Below are 19,635 nucleotides of genomic sequence, written 5' to 3'. Positions count from 1 at the left end.
CTGGGTGAAAGGTAAAGAAGCATATACGGCCATTGTATCAAATTCTCAAGGGAAGGTGCACGACGCTCTCACTATTTTTACCAAGGACCCCATGGTGGTGGAACAAGTGGCAATTGCTCTAGCCATCAGGAGTAATAAGTGGGCCTGCATTTACAGTGATTCAAAATCCGCTATAAAGTATTTTGATAAAGGCTACGTAGATGAAGTTGCAGCTAAACTTTTTGAAAACATTGGGATTATGACAACTGAAATCCGATGGTTTCCTGCGCATATGGGGAAAGTGGACGAGACTCGGGTAAACCTCAATAAAGTTGCTCATGACTTGGAACGACGACTTGCTAATCGTGACAGTCACAACCGAGCCGTTCACCATCAAGCCAGGGAATGTAAAGATCATTTAATAACATACAATTACGTTACCAAACATTACTATTTAGGACGCAGACAATTCCCATTGCCACATTCAAAACTGAACCGGGCTGAGGCAGTCTCACTGCGCTTATTGCAAACGGGTACACCGTACCCACACCCACACCGTACACCCTTAATAAAATAAATCCAGAGAGGGAGATTAAGATGGACTGCAATGACTGTAATAGCATCATTGGAATCAGACATATGCTGGCAGGGGTGTCCCGCGACTCTCCCCAACCTCGTTGAAGAATGGACACAGTGGGAGAAAAGGATTCAAAGCCCATTGTTTCAGGACCAACTAAGGGCAGTCCAGAGGACCCATGATGTCTCTGAAAGGCTTGGCCTGACAGTGCCAACGTGGGAGCCGCCCGCCTTGGCTTGAGAAGTCGAGCCTCCGGACCTCATGACAATAAAAGTTTTCACACGCAGACACTAAGATTGAATGACCTTGGCGTTGCGCTGGTTAGTGCCAAATTCTCCGCTTTCGTTAACAGGACTTCCATTTCTGAAGCTGGACAGACCCGGCGGAACGGAAGCGTTTGAAAGCACAGTTGAACGTTGCACGCGCCGACACAAAGCGATCTGGATGCTTCACCGTATAGAGCAGTGAAGCGACTTCCGCATCGCCTTGAGCTCTTACGTAGCGACGATGATATCCACCTTTTCGAATACCGAACACTGTCATCGTTTCGGTGCCGTTGTTCTGCTAGTCATCAAAAGGCTAACTTTTGATCACACCCAGGCCAAGTGGCAATTGTGCGCATTGTCAGGGTCTTTCGCTTGCTGCCACGAGCCCACAAGTGCGATAGTGTGTTTTCAATCCCCGATATGGCCTAGCGGCACTTTCACATTAAAGGAATGCGTGGTTCAGTCCACGCAAAAACGCCCATGTCCCGTGCATTGGGTGCATGTTAAATAACCCCAGGTGATGGTAATTAATCCGGAGGCCCCCACCACGACGTGTACCTCCCAACCATAACGTGGTTTTGGTGCGTAAAACCCCAGAATTTAATTTATATGGCCCACGCTCTGGAGTGCTGACATCAGAGTGAAGCCGAGAGCACGCCGTATTCTGTACGCCGTAATAAGGAAGGCGGTTTGACTTGCCTGGCGCGGACCGGGAGACATCAGAAGGCATAAACAGCTGACGTTTCTTGTACCTGCGTTCCGCAAGCGCCCCCCTTCAGTTTTCCAGCGGATAAGCGAAAAACTTCCTCGTCCTGTGGGGCATAGCAGCAGGACAGGTATCAGACCACCTCGTCAGTTGCTACAGACACAATTTGCAGTAGCCACATAAGTCTGTTAAATATATAGACAAAAAATTATGGGGTTTTACGGGCCAAAACCACTTTCTGATTATGAGACACGCCGTAGGGGGGGGGGGGGGGGACTCGGGAAATTTCGACCACCTGGGGTTCTTTAACGTGCACCTAAATCTAAGTTCACGGGCGTTTTCGCATTTTGCCCCCATTGAAATGCGGCCGCCGTGGCCGGGATTCGATCCCGCAACCTCGTGCTTAGCAGACCAACACCATAGCCGCTAAGCAGCCCCGGCGGGTAAATATATCGGATAATAAGTGAGTTTATATAGTTAGGCAGAAAATTAGAAGACAACCCGTTTTCTGACGTCCGCCATTCTCAACAATCTAGCGCCAGTCCCATTCGTGTCTAATTATGGTTTCTGTAAATTCTACGCTTAAACTGCGGATTACCAATTAGCCCGAACCAACGCTTTGCTCAACAATCTCTCTTCGAAAAACAAATTGTATTTTTATCTTGAGTGGTGCATTTTTTGAAATTTTTGGCAGTCTTCAGAAATGCACCCGGTTTATTAGCATTTGATTTCCCGGATGATTCTATAAAGCTATTCAATCAAGTAACGAAATGAATAAAAACTATCGCCAGGACAAGAGCTTAGTAGTGACTTCTTTGTCATGTTTTGGAACGTTCCCTGTTCTCCTGTTCAACTAGAATTCGCTCACGTTTTAAGGTGGCTGTAGACCATCCGTTAAACGTTAAGTAAGCCAGTTAACGTTTAGATTCCCAGCGTGTCTTTGTGTGCGCGTGTGTGTCTGTGTGCAAGGCTCCATCGTTCGCTGCTTTTAGTTTTAGGTCGGCGCTGCGGCGGTAGGTAGCGTCCCGGTGACGGCGAACCGTCCGCAGTAGAGATTAGTAGGAGGCGATTGGAAGATTGGTGGAATAAAAGTAGGGAAATGACAAAAAAACGGAGACGTACAAAAACAAAGTTCACAATAGGGAGTTAGGAAATTTGGTTATGGGAATTCGTCGTGGGTTTTCTTTTTCTTCTTTAACCTTGGTAGGAGATTAGGCAGTATAATAAGGAGGGCTTGGTGGCGCGACCCACCAGCCCGTTCCGAAGGGGATCGTTCCATTCAGTCCACGGGAATGTCGTCGAGGTCTCCGCTCAACTGCTGCCAGATAGTGATGTCTCGTGGTCGTTCACTTTCCTGCTGGCGCGGCGTGTTGACGGCGGAGCCTCGTGGTCCCTTATGACGGTAGGGGCATCAGCGATAGACATGGCCCGTCAGCAGGGCCTGAGATGCCGAAAGGCGGAGTGGAAGAGACTCTGCTTCTTTACTAACATTCTTATTTGCCACCACCGGTAGAACTCTCATCGCCAAGCGAAGTCCCTTTCTGTACACTGCCTTCAAGCGCTCAAATTGACTCGGTGATGGTGATATCAGTGGCAGCTGATAGAGAAGGCGGTTTGTTATCAGGGCAGCGTTCAGTTTAAGCCATGACATAGGATTGTTTCCCCAACGTACACCTTTCATGCAACAAAGTGCATTGGATCTTTGCACTGATGTAGCCACAACGCTTTCTACCGCGCGTTACCATAGTAGCTTGTTGTCAATGGTGACGCCCAGGAATCGAACACTAGTTGCACGACGAATTGGATCGCCCCTAATATTCAGAGCCAGGCGTGTTGATTTCCGCCTCACTCCCAAGATAAACATGAAGGCAGATTTTTCCGCTGATAAAGATAGGTCAAACGTCGATAAGTGGCGTTCGACGATGGAGATTGCATCCTATAGGCTACGCACGCATGTAGTGTCGCAACGGAATACCCCGAAACAGCAGAAGAGGTAGCGATTGCGCTTGCGCTTACCAACCCCCTCTGCGAGGTAGTTTTTAGCGACTCACAATCCGCCGTTTGCAACTACGCGCGGGGGCGCATTTCCTCCGAAGCTCTCCAGATTCTAAGGAAAGCTGGTCGACAGTACTTCGATAACACCGCCATCATATGGTTTCCAGCGCAAGTCGCCACCCCCACCGATGAGGGCCTCATTAACTTGAACGAGGTAGCACACCGCTCTGCGCGAGAACTGACCCGCCGCGCAGAATCGGAGACCGCCTCTTCGAGTTCGGAACTGCTGGCTCAAAACACGCGAGAACGCCTGGTCAGGTACAATGACATCACCAAGCACTACCAGCTAGGCAGGCGGTTGCTGCCCCCACCTCACCCCATGCTGAAACGTCGCAATTGCAATCACAAACATTCCCCAGTCCGGTGCGATTGCAGCACATTTTCCCCGCGCAATACCCGACTGCTCTTTGCAAATTATGTAAGGAAACTAGAGCGACGCTGTCACACATGTTGTGGGGGTGTCGGGTTACATCAGCTGCAATGGCAGTAGCTCCGGAGGCTCTTGCGTCGAAGTGGGCTGCCGCTCTGCGCAGCTCCAACCTCAAGACACAAGAGTGGGCTGTCCAGCAAGCCCGAGAGGCAGCGACGAGGCAAGGCCTCGAAGTCCCTTCATGGGAGACCTGAGCCCGGGTCGTCAAATTTGCCGGATTCAGAATAAAGTTGTTTCCATCCATCCATCCTATAGGCTATCCGGGCCAAACGTTTATGTTGGTACCATGAGATCCAAATGCAGATTTAATCTGAGTAACGGCCATTGTAACTGCCATCTAACCTACTTTCAGTGCTTCTGGAAGGCTGGCAATGGCAACGTTGGAAAACAAGGAAGATAGAAAACTTCTATATGACGCAGCTATTAAGGCTGGGCGAGTCAAACGCAGGCACGGCACTTCTCCGGCGGCTAAGAGCAAGAACTCGCTCCCATTTCCATGCGGCGCTGAACACCTCCCAATATTTAGGATTGAAATGGCCTAAACGGAGTCGCCTCTACCCGCCATGGTCTTTTTCGGATGTTACGCGCTGCCTCAGTGTAGCCCACCCACTGGTGAAGCGTACCATTTCAAGCGCCGAAGCAAAGTTTTTTGTGCTGGACCACTTGAGCATAGGGTTTCAAAGCCACCTACTAGTGTACACAGATGGGTCGATGTGTGCTCAAACAGATAGCTGCGCAGCGGCATTCTGCATACTCCCACTTAATGTTTCATGGACTGGTCGCCTGGATCGCGTAATTTCGTCTTCAACAGTAGAAAGCGGCGCAATTACCATTGCTTTGCGAAAAATGCATGCCTATTCTGCACGAGACATCATGGTGCTGACAGACTGAAAGCCAGCATTACCACGCTTACACGATGGCCCACCTCGAGAGAAGTTTACAAGGCAATCTCTGGCACTGATTAAATATCTAGTGAGCAAAGGATTTAACGTAAAATTTGAGTGGATCCCATCCCACATAGGAATTGAAGCAAATGAGAAAGCTGTTTTCTTGCACGCCTGGCACTGACATGCGTCCAAAAAGTGAGAGTGCCAAATATATTCTTATCTTTCTTTTCCTGCTTTCCCGTCCCCCAGAGTAGGGTGGCCAACCAGACGCATTTTTGGTTAACATCGCTGCATTCTCTCTCTATTTCCTCCTCCTTCTCCTAAGGATGCAATCCGCAATCATTTTAAGGCGAGCCACCAGACTCCACACCAAGCCGGCGTGACCCATGGACTTACGAAGAAGCAACGCTGTTGTACCGCATCAAAACTGACCCCGCGAACGGCTTGGTTATTCAAGTTGAGTTGAGTTGAGTTGGGGTTAATGGCACATAAACAGCTTAGTCTATCATGCGCCAAACACTAGGTATGGATTCTTTCAATAAGTTGGGACACCTCACCTGGGCAAGAGCCCGGAAAGTCCCAACAAATTAGCTAAAGACCTCGGCCTTCTTCTCAGGGATGAGAAGGTGGATGAGGTGTTCTGTATTGTGTAGTTTAACGCTCTGTGAAGTTTTAAAGTTTTATGAGAACTCCTCCTTCTTTTAAAAAGCTAAAAACACATGATACATCAACAAGCGCATCTTCTCCTAAAATCAAAGCTGGGTGAAAAGGGATGTGTTCTTTGTAAAATATGGTAAAAAGCGTTTTCCTCAATGGTTCAAGTTTTCTGCATGAAAATAGGATATGGTTTACTGTTAGTTCGTCTCCACATAGTTCACATTGGGGTTTGTCTTGCTTTGTTAGAATGAAGTTGTGTGTTAGGTGTGTGTGTCCTATGCGAAGACGGCACAGAATCCCTTCTTTGAAACGTTCCTGGTGTGTGCAAGTTTTCCATTCGCCTAACACGGGTTTTAAAAGGTGTAATTTGTTGTTTACTTCATTGTCCCAAGCAGACTGCCATTTTTGCCTTAGTTTATAATGTATTAACTTCATGCAGTCGTTAGGAGGTACCTTTACTTTTGTGATTTTTTTGTGCCGGGCCTGTGCCGCACATGCGTCTGCTCTCTCATTGCCACTAATTCCGACGTGGCTCGGAACCCAGCATAATTTAATGTTCAGTCCTTGTGTGGTGGCTTTTAATAAATTGTGTATAATGTCTCCTATTAATGGTGTTACTGCATTTCTGGCATGAAGAGCTGTGAGTGCACTTAGGGAGTCTGTGTATATGATACTATTTGCGAGGTTCTCCTTTATTATTTTGTCTATGGCTATAGAAATGGCATAACATTCAGCAGTGAAAATGGATGTGCACTGCGGAAGTCTTATTGTTTCTTCCCAGTTCCCCTGTACAACTGCGCTACCAACATGTTCATTTGTTTTCGAACCATCAGTATAAAAGTTTGTGAAGCTGCTGTATTTTTCTTCTAGTGCAAGGAATTCCTGAATTATGTGTTGTGGCAGCGTTTGTGCTTTACGAAACTGTGTTAAAGTGAGATCGCAAACTGTGGGAAAGGTGAACCATGGGGGTAGTGGATTTTGTCTGTGGGTAATGCCAGGTAATGTGTCCGCTATGCCAAGATTCCGACACATCTCTTCAAATCGCATGAGCAGTGGTCTTGTAGTTTGTGGTTTGTTGTTAAAAAGTACTCGGGAAAGGCATTTTGTTACAAGTGGGTAGCAAATGTGTTTTGGTAGAGATTGTATCTTGAGAATATATGCACAGGTTAGAGCGGCTCTTCTAGTTTCTAGTGGGGGTTCGTTTGTTTCTACGTAAAGACTGGTTATAGGAGACGTACGGTATGCACCACATGAAATACGCAAGCCTGAGTTATGTACTGGGTCTAATTTTTTAAGGTATGTCGGTCTTGCTGAGCCATACACTATGCAGCCATAATCTAAGGAGGAACGCACTAAGTAACGATAAATGTGTAGAAGACATGTTCTGTCAGAACCCCAATGTTTATAAGACAGTACTTTGAGTATATTTAGTGACTGGGAAGCTTTCTTTTTCAGGGTGGTTATGTGTGGTAGGAATGTGAGCTTTTTGTCAAAAATTATGCCTAAAAATGTGTGTTCATTCTTTACTGGAAGTACGGTTTCATTTAGGTGCAGGGTGGGGTCAACCTGTAGGCCTCTTTTGAGTGAAAAGAAGACAGCAACTGTTTTCTGGGGTGAAAATTTAAACCCGTTTTTTTCTGCCCAAATCGCGAGTTTGTTCAGTGTGAGTTGTATCTGTCTCTCGCATGTTGGTAAGCTGGAGGATGTGCATGCTATTTGAAGGTCATCAACATATACAGAATACATAATGGACCTAGGAATTATTTTTGCTATGGAGTTCATTTTTACTATGAAAAGTGTCGTACTTAAAATACAGCCCTGCGGTACTCCATTCTCCTGGACGAATTTCTTCGACAGAGTTGTACCAAGGCGTAAATGAAATGAACGGTCGGAGATGAAATCTTTCAAACAGTTCAGCATCCTACCGCGAATACCAAGTTCTGCTAGGTCGCGAAGAATACCGTACCTCCAGGTGGTATCGTAAGCCTTATCGATATCGAAAAAGACTGCTAAGCAGTGTTGCTTGTGTACGAATGCTTCTCGCACTGTATTTTCTAGGCGGACGAGATGATCAGTCGTTGAACACGTTTTTTTAAATCCTCACTGGTGGATGTCAAGGAGTTCACGTGACTGAAGAGTGAACGTCAGCCTAACGTTCAGGATACTTTCGAATGATTTTGCCAGGCAACTTTTGAGGGCTATAGGCCTATAACTACTAGGTGTGGTTGGTGGTTTTGCAGGTTTCAGGAACGGTACAATCACGGCTTTTTTCCAAGCCTCCGGAATTTTACCCGATACCCATATTTTATTGAAGAATTGCAGAAGTGCTTTTACAGCAGCGTCTGAGAGGTGAGCGAGCATTTCATAATGTATTTCATCAGGGCCGGGTGCCGTCTGTTTACCTGCCGACAGTACTTTTTGGATTTCGTGAAATGTTATTAATGCATTATAGGGCTCGTTTGTAGAGCCACTTGTAGGAAGTTTTTGTTTTTCGGTTGTATGTTTGTGCTTCAGGAATGATGGAGTGTAGTGTGAGGAACTTGAAACATGAGAAAAATGTTCCCCTAGTATGTCTGCCTGTTCCCCTATACTTGTTTGTGTGCCGGGAGCTGTTAATAACGGGATTGTGAAAGGGGAGAAGCTGCCATTTAATTTATGGACTGGTTCCCACATTTTTTTGGATGTGGTTGAGCTGTTAATAGATGATATGTAGTTCTTCCAGGAAGTTTTCTCAGCGTCTCGACGGATGCGGCGTGCGTTGGCTTTCGCTTTTTTAAAATTTACAAGATTATCATGGGTTGGGTATCTACGGAATATGCCCCACGCTTTGTTTTGTTTCTTTTTTGCTTCCTTACATTCTTGCGTGTACCAGATTTTATGATTACGTCGAACCACTCCTTAGGACTGAGGAATAGCTAGCCGCGCGGCATTAATAATACAGGTTGTGAATAATTCGTTTTGATCGTCGACATTTAAATTCTTTGAAAAAACTTTTTCCAGGCTGGCCTGTTCTTGAAACAGTGCCCAGTTTGCTAAGTGTAGCTTCCAACGACGTGGTTTGCTTGGGATGATTTGTGGTGGGGATGATAAGTTAATTTTTACAGGAAGGTGATCACTTCCTTAGGGGTTGTCAACGACATCCCATTTAAAATCTGTAAAAAGTGATGGACAGCACAGTGACAGATCTAGGCAGCTCATAGCTCCTGTGCTTGGGCAACAGTAAGTTGCCGCACCAGAGTTTAATAGGCATATGTCGTTGGTTAGAATAAAATCTTCAAGTGTTTGGCCCCTGGTGTCAGTAGTTTTACTACCCCATAACGTGCTATGTGAATTAAAATCACCACCTATTAAAAATGGTTCAGGTAGCTGCTCTAAAATTATCTCTAGGTCTCTTACGGTAAAATGTGAATGTGGCGGAATGTACATTGAACAAATGGTGATGGTTTTGTGAGCTAAAACGGTGACAGCAACGGCTTTTATGTGAGTGTTAATGGGAATTTCTCTGGCTGGTATACCAACTGGCAGAACAATGGCTACACCACCTGACAGCCGGTTCGTCTGAGTACGGTCGCGCCGTACAACAGTGAAACCTTTCAAAAAGTTCTTGTGTTTTTCGCCTAGGTTGGTTTCCTGTAAGCACAGGGCCACAGGAGAGAAGTTTATTAAAAGGTCTTTTATGTCACCTAAGTTATGAATGAGACCTCTACAATTCCAGTGGATCATGAAAGCCATTATGAAATTGAAAGGCAAAAATTGATATTAATGAGTGAATGGGAGATAAGAAAGATGTTAGGTGACATGGATCTGAAGAAGGCAGATACAAACAGAGCGATAACCCTTAGGTTATCGCCTTCTTATTTTGAGTTGTTATTGGGATTTTATCCCTCTTACCGCGCTCGAGGGAGCGCTTGTCCTTCGGTGTCGAGGACACCGGGGTTTTTGTTTCGACCTCCATTGCTCTCTCTGAGGCGCTGGAGGACCGAGAGTTTGGCGCCGAGACACGTGTCTCGGGCCTTGGAGTTCGCTTGATCTTAGGACCCTGCGGGACTGGTGTCTGCAGGGCCGCTGAAGAGGGCAGAGCAGTACTGACTGCTTCCACCACGGGGGCGGGAGGAGTCACTGCGGCACCACTGCGCGTGGACTCGGAGGACTCCGGAAGCCTCTGTGACGCTGCCCCCGCCTGCGACACATCGGCATAACTGCGTCGCGGAAGGTACGACAGTCTTTTTCGGGCTTCAAAGAACGATATTTTTTCTTTGACAGTTAGTGCTATTACTTCTTTTTCTTTTTTCCAGCATGGGCAAGACCGCGAGTAGGCTGGATGGTCTCCTTTGCAGTTAGTACAATGTGGGGAAGAAGTGCAGTTTTCAGATTGATGATCAGTTGAGCTGCATTTAGCACAGGTTGTTTGGCCTCGGCATGCATGTGAAGCATGTCCGAACCTTTGACACTTGAAACACCGTCTTGGGTTCGGGATATATGGTCTGACGTTTACTTTCACGTACCCTGCATCCAGAGAGGTAGGCATTACGCTTGTACCAAATGTAAGTATGACATGTTTGGTGGGGATTTCTTGGTCGTTTCTACGGATTACTATTCTTTGCACCTTTGTCACATTTTGTTCCTGGAAACCTTCCAGCAGTTCCTCGTCACTTAAGCCAATAAAGTCTTCTTCAGATATTACTCCCCTACTTGTATTGAGTGTTCTGTGGGCTGAAACAGTCACTGTCGCCTCGCCAATACTGGAAAGTTCAGACAGCTTATCTGCTTGGTCTTTACTATTTAATTCTAGGAGGAGGTCCCCGCTAGACATTTTGGAGGCTTTGTATGTCTGTCCGATTTTATCTTTCAGGCATTTGGCGACGAGGAATGGAGAAAGCTTTCTAATAGGTGTATTACTTTCACTGTGAACTACATAGTATTTGGGGAAAGATGGGGCGTTGCTTCGAAAGGAGAATTGAAATGGTACTTCGGTGCGGCATCTTTTGAGACGCCGATCATGGACAACAGAGATTTGAGCTGCCATAGGAAAGTGTGTGTGTTCGGCAACAGCGCCGACCGCCCACCACGGAGCCCAACGAGGAGACGCGGCAGGGCTTGTGTCCAAGCCTGCACGACGCCAGCCGTACGCCGTCACTATAACCAAATATGGTGTACCCAAGGTAGGATATCCACACAAGGTTAACCCTTGCCGCCGTGGAGAAAGGAAGTAACTGGAAGAGAGAAGAAGACAGGAAAGGTAAAAAAGTGAGAGATAAAGACGAAAGTTTGAGAAGAGAGAGATAGGAAGAGGCGACTACCGATTTCCCCTGGGTGGGTCAGTCCGGGGGTGCCGTCTACGTGAAGCAGAGGCCAAAGAGGTGTGTTGCCTCCGCCGGGGGGCCTTAAAGGTCCGATCACCCAGCATCGGCTCAACCTCCAGGATCCCCCTTTCCCTGGACACGGCTAAGCCGCGCACGACTACACGCGGGAGGGTCCAACCCTCGTGTGCTCGGGTCCGTGGTGTCGCAACACACCAAACGCCTGCTGACGCAGACGCCCCTGCGGGGGCTTGGTTATTCAGGAGTGGACGACGCGCTTCCCCTATCTGTGTCTTCTGTGGTGATATCGGTGACATCTAACATTTCATTTGGCTATGCCCATTGTTCGACACAAAGAAAAGCGATGGTCGACAGCCTGCAAAATAATGGTCTTTCACATAGGACCTATGCAGACGTTTTCCACGGAGGGCCCACGGCAATCAGCAAGACAGTGCAACGACTGCCGATTATCTTCATGTGAGACATCGGGTTCTTCGACATCTAGTGACACCCCTGATCGCAGCTCACGGGAGGCTCAGGCGGAACAATGGCCGGTTATGTATGCCACGCAAACCCCACTTGCTGCGACACCACCACCATCAGGATCACCACCACGCGGTCCGCTTCTCAGCAGTGATAGCAGAGTGGGCGATGGCCAGGAGCGCGCCACAGGTCTGTCTTCTTCGGGGCGTTGCGCGGGTTGACCGGTAGACGGGGTGGCGGCGGCAGCAGTGGCTGGCGACAGAACTGCGGCGTTACCGGGCCCTGGCGCTAGCGCAGAGGAGGGACGTCACGACAGGCGGCAGCGGCGTAGCTCGTTACCTCCGGCTGAGGCTGCGGTGGTACACGCTGCAGTTTTGGAGCTCATAGAGTAGGCTCGGCCTCTTGGCGGACAATGTCAGAAATAGAAGCAACATGGGGTTTCGACGCTGCGAACATCTTTCGGAGTTTTTCGGGCACAACGACCTTGATGGTCTCTCACAACTCGTCGGAACCATGCGCTTGGACTTCTTACTTCGGCGGTTAACCGCCGAGCACTTCGCGCTATATTGCCGAGTGCGCATTTCCAACATCTTCTCGATGGCCATTGCTTCCGTTGAATATTGCGTAACTTTCTTAGGCGAGTTGCGAATTTATCCGGCGAACAGTTCTTGCTTCACACCCCGCATGAGGAAACGCACTTTCTTCTCATAAGAAATATTCGGGTCAACGTGGCGGAACAGTTAGCAATGTTCTCATTCGGCAGCTGGACTCGGGATTCTGGCAGAGCCTCTACCCTTTCCTTGCGCACGATGCTCGTAAAGGTTTGCAGGAAGCTGTTGAGAAAAAGGCTCCATGTCGTTAGGGTCGACTCTCGATTCTCGAGCCAGGTCCTCGCGGTGTCTTCCAAGGAGAAGTATACATGTCGCAACTTGTCCTCCGAGCTCTAGTTGCTCAACGTCGTGACCCTCTCGTCTGTCTCCAACCAACTTTCTGGGTGTTTGAACGACGATCCGCGAATGGTCGATGACTTCCTGGGTTGCTGCATCACGATCACTGCAGGGGACACCGAGGTTGTCATTGTGGCTGTAGTCTGGGTCATGATCTTCTTGGTCTTCTCCGGCAGAAGCCCATACTCTGGCGGTAATTGTTGCAGTCTGTGGCTACAGCTCGCTTGTCCGTGGCGACGTAGGAGTTGTCTTCGCGGCTTGGGCTTGCAGAGCTTCACAGCTTGCAGGGGACTTTCGGTAGACAGTGAAGCACCTCCGCCAGATGTAACGTTGTGGTGACAGTGAAGAACACAATAACAAATAACTGTGAATCATGAAACTAGTTCCTCATCTGGTGAATTTGCACACAGAAAAGCAAGGGACACTCAAAACAGAACGATAACGGCCAGCATAGTCGGCGATTGTGGAAATCTGATCTGCGTGTCAGACTCGTCGGTTATTTGTAATTTATTCATCGAACATTCCAACGTAATTGCTGGGGTCGCACAAGTTTCAATATGCACAGAATTATTTGTGCCACGCATGTAGCCTTATTACAAAAGGTTTTGTGACAACATAGACAGCATATAGAATCGGCTATAAGAATCGAGAATGTCCTGGTATGTGCAGGTGCGTCTTGCGCTGAGCGATAACGTTCAACATTTGTTAGCCGGTGAAAAGCGGTCGTCGCCGGAAAAAGACAGACAATTGCACGTGCCATATTGCGCACTTCCCAAGACGCGTCGCTGTGTAGTACTTCTCGGCGGAGGCTTCGCAACGACATGTAACCATACGGGAAGAAAAGAAAAACTCACCTCGTTACGAAAGAAAGGTGTCAATATATGCTCACCCTTTAATGCGCTAAGGGGTTTTGGAAATATTCTGGTTAAATGTTAGTTTTCTCATCATAATCGCCCCCATTCCTTTACTCTACCGAACCTGTTTAATTCTTTCAAATTGCATAGTTCTATCACCCCATCACATCATTTGTTGCCTTTTACTGTATTTCCTTTCCATCGGTGCCCGTACTGCAACTTCAGTTTCCCTCAATCTCAACCAAAACAGAGTTTGCCTGCGTTGGTAGTGTAGATCAATATTATTGACTTTCTATCTCATAACTTGAAGCCTACAATTTCCTGTTCCATCGCTCGTTGCGCGGTCCGTACATTTCTTTGAAGTTCCCTTGCTTTTCTGTACCTGATTTTGATCCCAAAGATAGCCTGTGCTTTACAATATTGGGCAACGTGACATAAGAAATAGAAGCGCTCAGAAATTGACCCGGCTATATTTGTGTTTTATCCTCGATAGGGTCGTTCAAAAACGATTTATCAACATCTACTGCTGCTTTCATGGTCATTAAGGTATGGCGCTTCAGATGGCGTGCCAGGTAACAGCGTTGTTCAAGTGCTTCTCTGAGCGATTTCTGCGCAAAAGTAGAGCCATTACCGGCTCGCCACTGTTGCCATAAGAATGAATATTGTCTGTCTTCTCTGCTATTTGAGGAGAGGAAGCTGGCTCGAAAGCTGGCGCGAGAAGAGGCGGAATTCAAATCGTCGTTTGAAGGCTGATGCTTTATTAAGGCTTAAGTGGCTCGTTGCAATGGCTCATACGCACTTAAGCGGCGTCTAGTCGAGTGGCACAAAAATTGTCATCATTAGCAATGGTTCATACCCCCGTAAGAAAGCAAAAATGCAATGGCTCATACATTCATTGAAATCGCCAATACAACACACAGAACAGCGTACATTTCAATAAAGAACAAGCTCAAAACAAGCATCTGAACGATCAGTGAAGCACTGCATACCCACCTCGGAAGTACGCTACGGCCGAGACAATGCTCGCCAAGCGAGAAATGAGGGGCAACGTGCGAAGCGGCGGGAGCAAGGCGTTCGACCGTGAGCGCTGCTTTCCCCTGCTGAGAGGATGCGACGTAAAGTCGAAAGAAACGTCGCTGGCGCGAGTCTTACCCCGCTATACGAGTGCACGAAGCCGCAGCTAAGCGTCTAAAATAAGCCGAGCCGAAGCCGAAGAAGCCGACTACGCTGACATAATTGCATTAACCGAAACGTGGTTGATGAGTAAAGTAACAAACTCTGAGTTATTCCGCTGTAATAAAAAGTATAATGTTTACCGTACCGATCGCGCTAACACCCTAGGTGGTGGTGTTTTAGTTGTTGTTAATGAATGCTTTGACTGTTTCCCTGTAGCCCATATCATGTAACATTGAATATGTATGGTGCTGCGCTTCTGTACACTTCAAAAAGGTTGTGATCGGTGTTTTTTACCGAGCACCATCATTGGCCCCGACTTTTTGCGATAGCATGTACGCTTGTTTATGCCAGATAAGTGTTCGCTTCCCCGGCGCACCATTTTTATTTATGGGCGATTTTAACTTCCCCAAGATTTCATGTTCTGGCACGTGTCCTTTATTAAATACAAATTCCGCAGAATCGAAGCTTTTTGTGGAGATATGTGCTGATTTCAACTTGGTTCAGGTTGTTAGTTCCCCTACACGCGTCACGAACACCACATCATCTCTTTTAGATATTGATTTAACGTCATCAACAGATATCACACCTAAGGTTACACACTCACCGGCTTGAGCAATCACAACGTCTTGCATTTTTTCTATTAGCCTGGCAATTATGCCGTCCCAAAACAGTATTAAAACCATTCGTGATTATAAAAACGGCAACTTCACCGCTATCAACTGCGAACTTGCTCTTTTTCTTGACAATTACCTGCCTAAAGTTGCTGAGCGCTCACTGGATAATAACTGAAATATATTCAAAGAAAAAATTCACGATCTTGTCAACAAGTTTATCCTGAAGAGGCGCGTTTTTGCGAATAACAATGCTTCGTGGTATACTAAATCTGTGAAACGCCAATCTAACAGGAAAAAAACGTCTTTTTCGCACTAATAAGCGGATGCAAAGCCTGGCTAAAATGGTCTCCTTACAAAGGAGCTGTTTTGGCCTACTCATCTGCGATAAAGAATACTAAATTTTCTTTTTTCTATAGTACGCTTCTGAACATGCTTATATGTAATCCAAAAAGGTTTGGAATGTAGTAAGGCCTAGTGAATCGAAAATGTTACCACTTAGCACGTCTTGCGGTGAGCCTACATCTCGGCAGCACTGCGCTATGATTCTAAATAGTGTGTTTATAAAAGCTTTCACACCTTCAGGACATGATAACGAACTTCCAAGACTCTCATGCTGCACTTTTTTTACCTCTGGATCCCATAATTTTTAACTCTACTGGCGTAAAAAAGTATAACAGACACTCTCAAGCTTACGTCTTCTTGCGAAATTTCATCAGGACAAAGTTTTTCAAAAATACTGGTGAGTATTTCTCTATCATCATACAGGGCATTTTTTCACAGTCGTACCTGTCTTCATCCTTGCTTCATGACTGGAAAACAGCAAAGATTATTCCGATCCACAAATCTGGCGAAACTCTGGATACTTTTAACTACAGGCCCATATCGATTACCTCAGTACCGTGCAAAATAATGGCGCACATTATATTTTCGAACCTTGTCAACTTTCTTGAAGAAAATTTTTGCTCTAACAGTCAACATGGCTTTCGCAAATACTTTTCTTGTGAGACTCAGCTGCTAACATTTACTGATGACTTACCTGTATATCTTGATAACAGTTTCCTGACTGATTGCATATTTTTTTCCGAAAGCTTTTGACAAGGTTAAACATGTATTGCTACTACACAAACTAAGCGCAATAAACATTGAAGCGGGAGCACTTAGCTGAATCCAATCGTTCCTTTCGTCTCGTTCCCAATTTTTTGTAACTAATGACTGCACATTTAACGCGGCTCCAGTTGAATCCGGCCTTCCACAAGGGTCTGTCGTTGGTCCTCTTTTATTTTTAATATATATTAACTATTTACCTGATAAAATTTCCTCACAAATTTGTTTATTCGCTGACAACTGTGTTATATATCGAAAAATAACTAATGCCTCTGATATAACTACCCTTCAATCTGATTTAAGTAACATATCTAACTGGTGCCTCACTTGGTGCGTGGAGCTTAACATTAACAAATGCAAATCTATGCGGATTTATCGTTCTAACACAACTTGCCCTACCTGCGCCCTCAATGACTGCCCCCTTCAATCCGTTACATGCTACCGTTATCTTGGCATTCATATAACTAGCGATATTTCTTGAAAGTAGCATGTACAATATCTAATATCAAAAGTTAACCGCTCCTTGGGGTACTTGAAGATAATTTTTTCGCTTGCGCCTGCTTCATTAAAACGGCTGTTGTACACAACTTACGCACGTCCCCCATTGGAATATGCCTCGTCCGTCTGGGTTCCTTATCAGATCACATTATTTAACGAAATCGAATAAGTACAAAGTCGCTCTGTTCGCTTCATCCTATTTAACTACGATCGCACTACTAGTGTTACATTAATGAAGAGTACCCTTCAAATCCCATTACTATCTCTTCGCAGAAAGGAATCACGCATTTCCCTTTTTCATAAAATCTACTTCCACAACGCATCTCTTCGCCCCCTTTGGATCCACCCTGCGCCCTATTATTCAGCTCATCGTGATCACGTAAATAAAGTTAGCGTACCGCGTCATAAAACCGTCGCGTGCTCACAATAATTCCTTCCTGGGACTCCAATAGACTGGAATACTCCACCGATACCATTATTAAGCATCAGTGACCCCACTCGTTTTAAGAATGCACTATCAACATGCAATAATGTATGGTAGTAAATGGCATAATTACGTACTTATTCGTCGACATTGTATGCTTGGTAAAGTGTACTCTTTCTGTATTTTCATATTAGGTAATTGTCTTTTCTCGATTGTTATGTATAAATTACTAGTTTTTCATCTCTATTTCGTTCCCTGCACTGTGAATTCCTAGAACTAATCCTGTATTTTTACTCTTGCAATGTAGTCTCGCCCCTCCCCTCTGCAATGTACAACTATGTGCCTTGAGGGTCTCACAAATAAATAAATAAACTGCGAAAGCAGCAACGCGACGATGCGAGATGGCCACGCAGAGAGGAGACCGAAACTCGCAGACAACGGCTTGCCGCACGTTTACTTCACACTGCGGCTCGTTATGTCTTGCAAGAAGTCTGACCCCTTTGATCGTGTAACTTAATGCATTATCAAGGGTGCCCAGCAGGGTTTCGCCTTCACGTCTTACAGGAGTGTAACATGCTGCCGAACTCTTGAATAATGTGGTTGGAATAACAACGTATGGGTACAAATCTTCCGTGCATATGAAACCAACTAAAGTCAATATTTCGTAAAGCATTTTCTATACAGAACTAAATTACTTTTTATGTTACTGCCAGTACACGTCCCTCACGTGCCGCGTTGTCAGCTCATCGTTATTCTGGGTCTGTTTACAGGGTGATGTCTGCATAGAAGCGAGTCCTTTAAATGCGCAGTGAGGATTGGAAGCTGTAGGGTGTCCCAGCTAACGTTAGTCAAGCTTTTGAAATAAAAAAAAATGATTTATAAAAAACATGATTGAAGATACGCTTTTAACAACTACGGTGTTCGATCGTCAGACCTGAAAACCTAATATCATAAGTCTTATTATGGTATCTTGCACCGTGTATTTTTAAAATTGTTTTTCTCTAAACAGCTTGGCTAGTGTTAGATGGCACATACAGTTTGAGCAAAGCTTTTGAACCTGAATGTAGAGAACATGGAGCGCTGCGACTATACCACATTAGCATGGCCTCAGAGATTGCGCGCGCTCGCAGCTTCGGCTCCGGCCGTCCCATTTGGCACGCTCCCCAGCGAAAAAGTGTGATCCGGTAGGCGCAACCGGCTGCCCCGAGGTGGCACTGTTAGCTGAGGGCTCTGGCATGAAATATCTTGCGCGAAAGAATATACATACCTTTGTATATGGATAAACGAAGGCAATAGATATCTGGAGACACAAGAAAAAATAATAGCGAAAGGGAAGGGAAATGGCGGCCATAATGAAACACAGAGAGAAATGGGGATACAATACGTACAAGATGCTCATGAGTATGTAGAAAGGTGTAATGGTTCCAGGACTTACACTTGGAAATGCGGTTGTTTGCTTGAAATCAGAGGTAAAATCAAGACTCGGTGGCAACCAAAGGTCAGCGGGACGCCTCGCATTGGGCGCTCTCGGGAAGACTACAAATGAAGCTGTGCAGCGTGATATGGGCTGGACTAGTATTGAAGTGAGGGAAGCTCGCAGTAAAATTGAGTATGAAGAACGGCTCAGCTACATGGAAGAAAGCAAATGAGCTGGGACAGTGTTCAGGTATTTGTACACGAAAAAGATTGATTCATAGTGTAGGAAAATAACTAGGAAGCTTACCAGCAAGTATGCGAACTGTATGATGAGCAGCATGGCAACGAAGAAAGTCAAGCGGAAAATCAGAGAGGCTGAGATAATTGCATGGGTGCCGGCAACGGAAAAGAAACCGGCCATGAGTAACTACTTAAGACGGGAAAAAATGAAATCTGGAAAGAAAAAATTTAGGATAACTCAAGCGAAGCTCTTTACTTTTCCAAGCGAGATCAGCATGCCTTAGAACACGCATATATAAAGCGAGACACAAGGAAGAAGAAGCATGTGCTTGCTGCAGCAAAGCCAGGGAAACGATGGAGCGTATTTTAGTAGAACGTGAAGATATCTGTTCAGCGGTCAATTTGGGCACCTCTGGCCTCCTTGAAGCCCTTGGGTTCAGCGAGAGCAGGGGGAAAGTAAACATGTCCTCAATAGAGATTAGTAAGAAAAGTAGGGATGCGACAAACAACGGAGGCGTGCAAAAACAAAGTTCACTATAGAGGTTCAGAAAGTTTGGTTATGGGAATTCATCATGGCTTTTTCTCTCCTTTAACATAGGCAGGAAATTAGGTAATATAGTAACAAGAGCTTGGTGGCGCAACGCACCACCCCGTTCCAAAGGAGACGCTCATAGCATCCATCCAACCATTCATCTGGCGGGTGTGAAGGTGGCTGTATAAGGCGCACCGCGCGAGATCTCAACGTGCGCATTGCCTCTCTTTTCAGGCATTGCGGAAGATTTTCGCAGGATACGTTCCAAACAATTTTTCAGTTCAAGCTCTTGCTCTGCCTCGAACATTTTGCCGTCTCAACCGTTTAGTCCTTTTGTGCCTTTATTTTTTTCCCGTACCTTTTATATTGTTATTCGTTAATTTGGTAGTATCTGTACACTGTATTCATGTTTATTAGTTTATTTTTTTAAACAAATCATGAGCGTGTTCACCCACCACCCATTGTCGGTGAACTGGTAGTTTATGGTGGA

General features: G+C 46.0%; 1 long non-coding RNA gene across 1 annotated transcript in view; it reads left to right on the top strand.

The window, feature by feature from the left end:
- The window catches only part of LOC139051324 (uncharacterized), a 342,324-nt gene extending 332,084 nt beyond the window's left edge, over positions 1–10,240 (top strand). Inside the window, exons 2-3 of the long non-coding RNA XR_011509331.1 lie at positions 9,618–9,770; positions 9,853–10,240. This is a non-coding gene — a long non-coding RNA (uncharacterized lncRNA). The remainder of the gene's footprint in view (positions 1–9,617; positions 9,771–9,852) is intronic.
- Positions 10,241–19,635: the final 9,395 nt, after the last annotated feature.

This window comes from Dermacentor albipictus, unplaced genomic scaffold (genome assembly GCF_038994185.2).
Source record: "Dermacentor albipictus isolate Rhodes 1998 colony unplaced genomic scaffold, USDA_Dalb.pri_finalv2 scaffold_11, whole genome shotgun sequence".
In the NCBI taxonomy this organism is placed as follows: Eukaryota; Metazoa; Arthropoda; class Arachnida; order Ixodida; family Ixodidae; genus Dermacentor; species Dermacentor albipictus.
The sequence above is the reverse complement of the archived record's forward strand: the minus strand, read 5'-3'. Positions and strand labels throughout refer to the sequence as shown.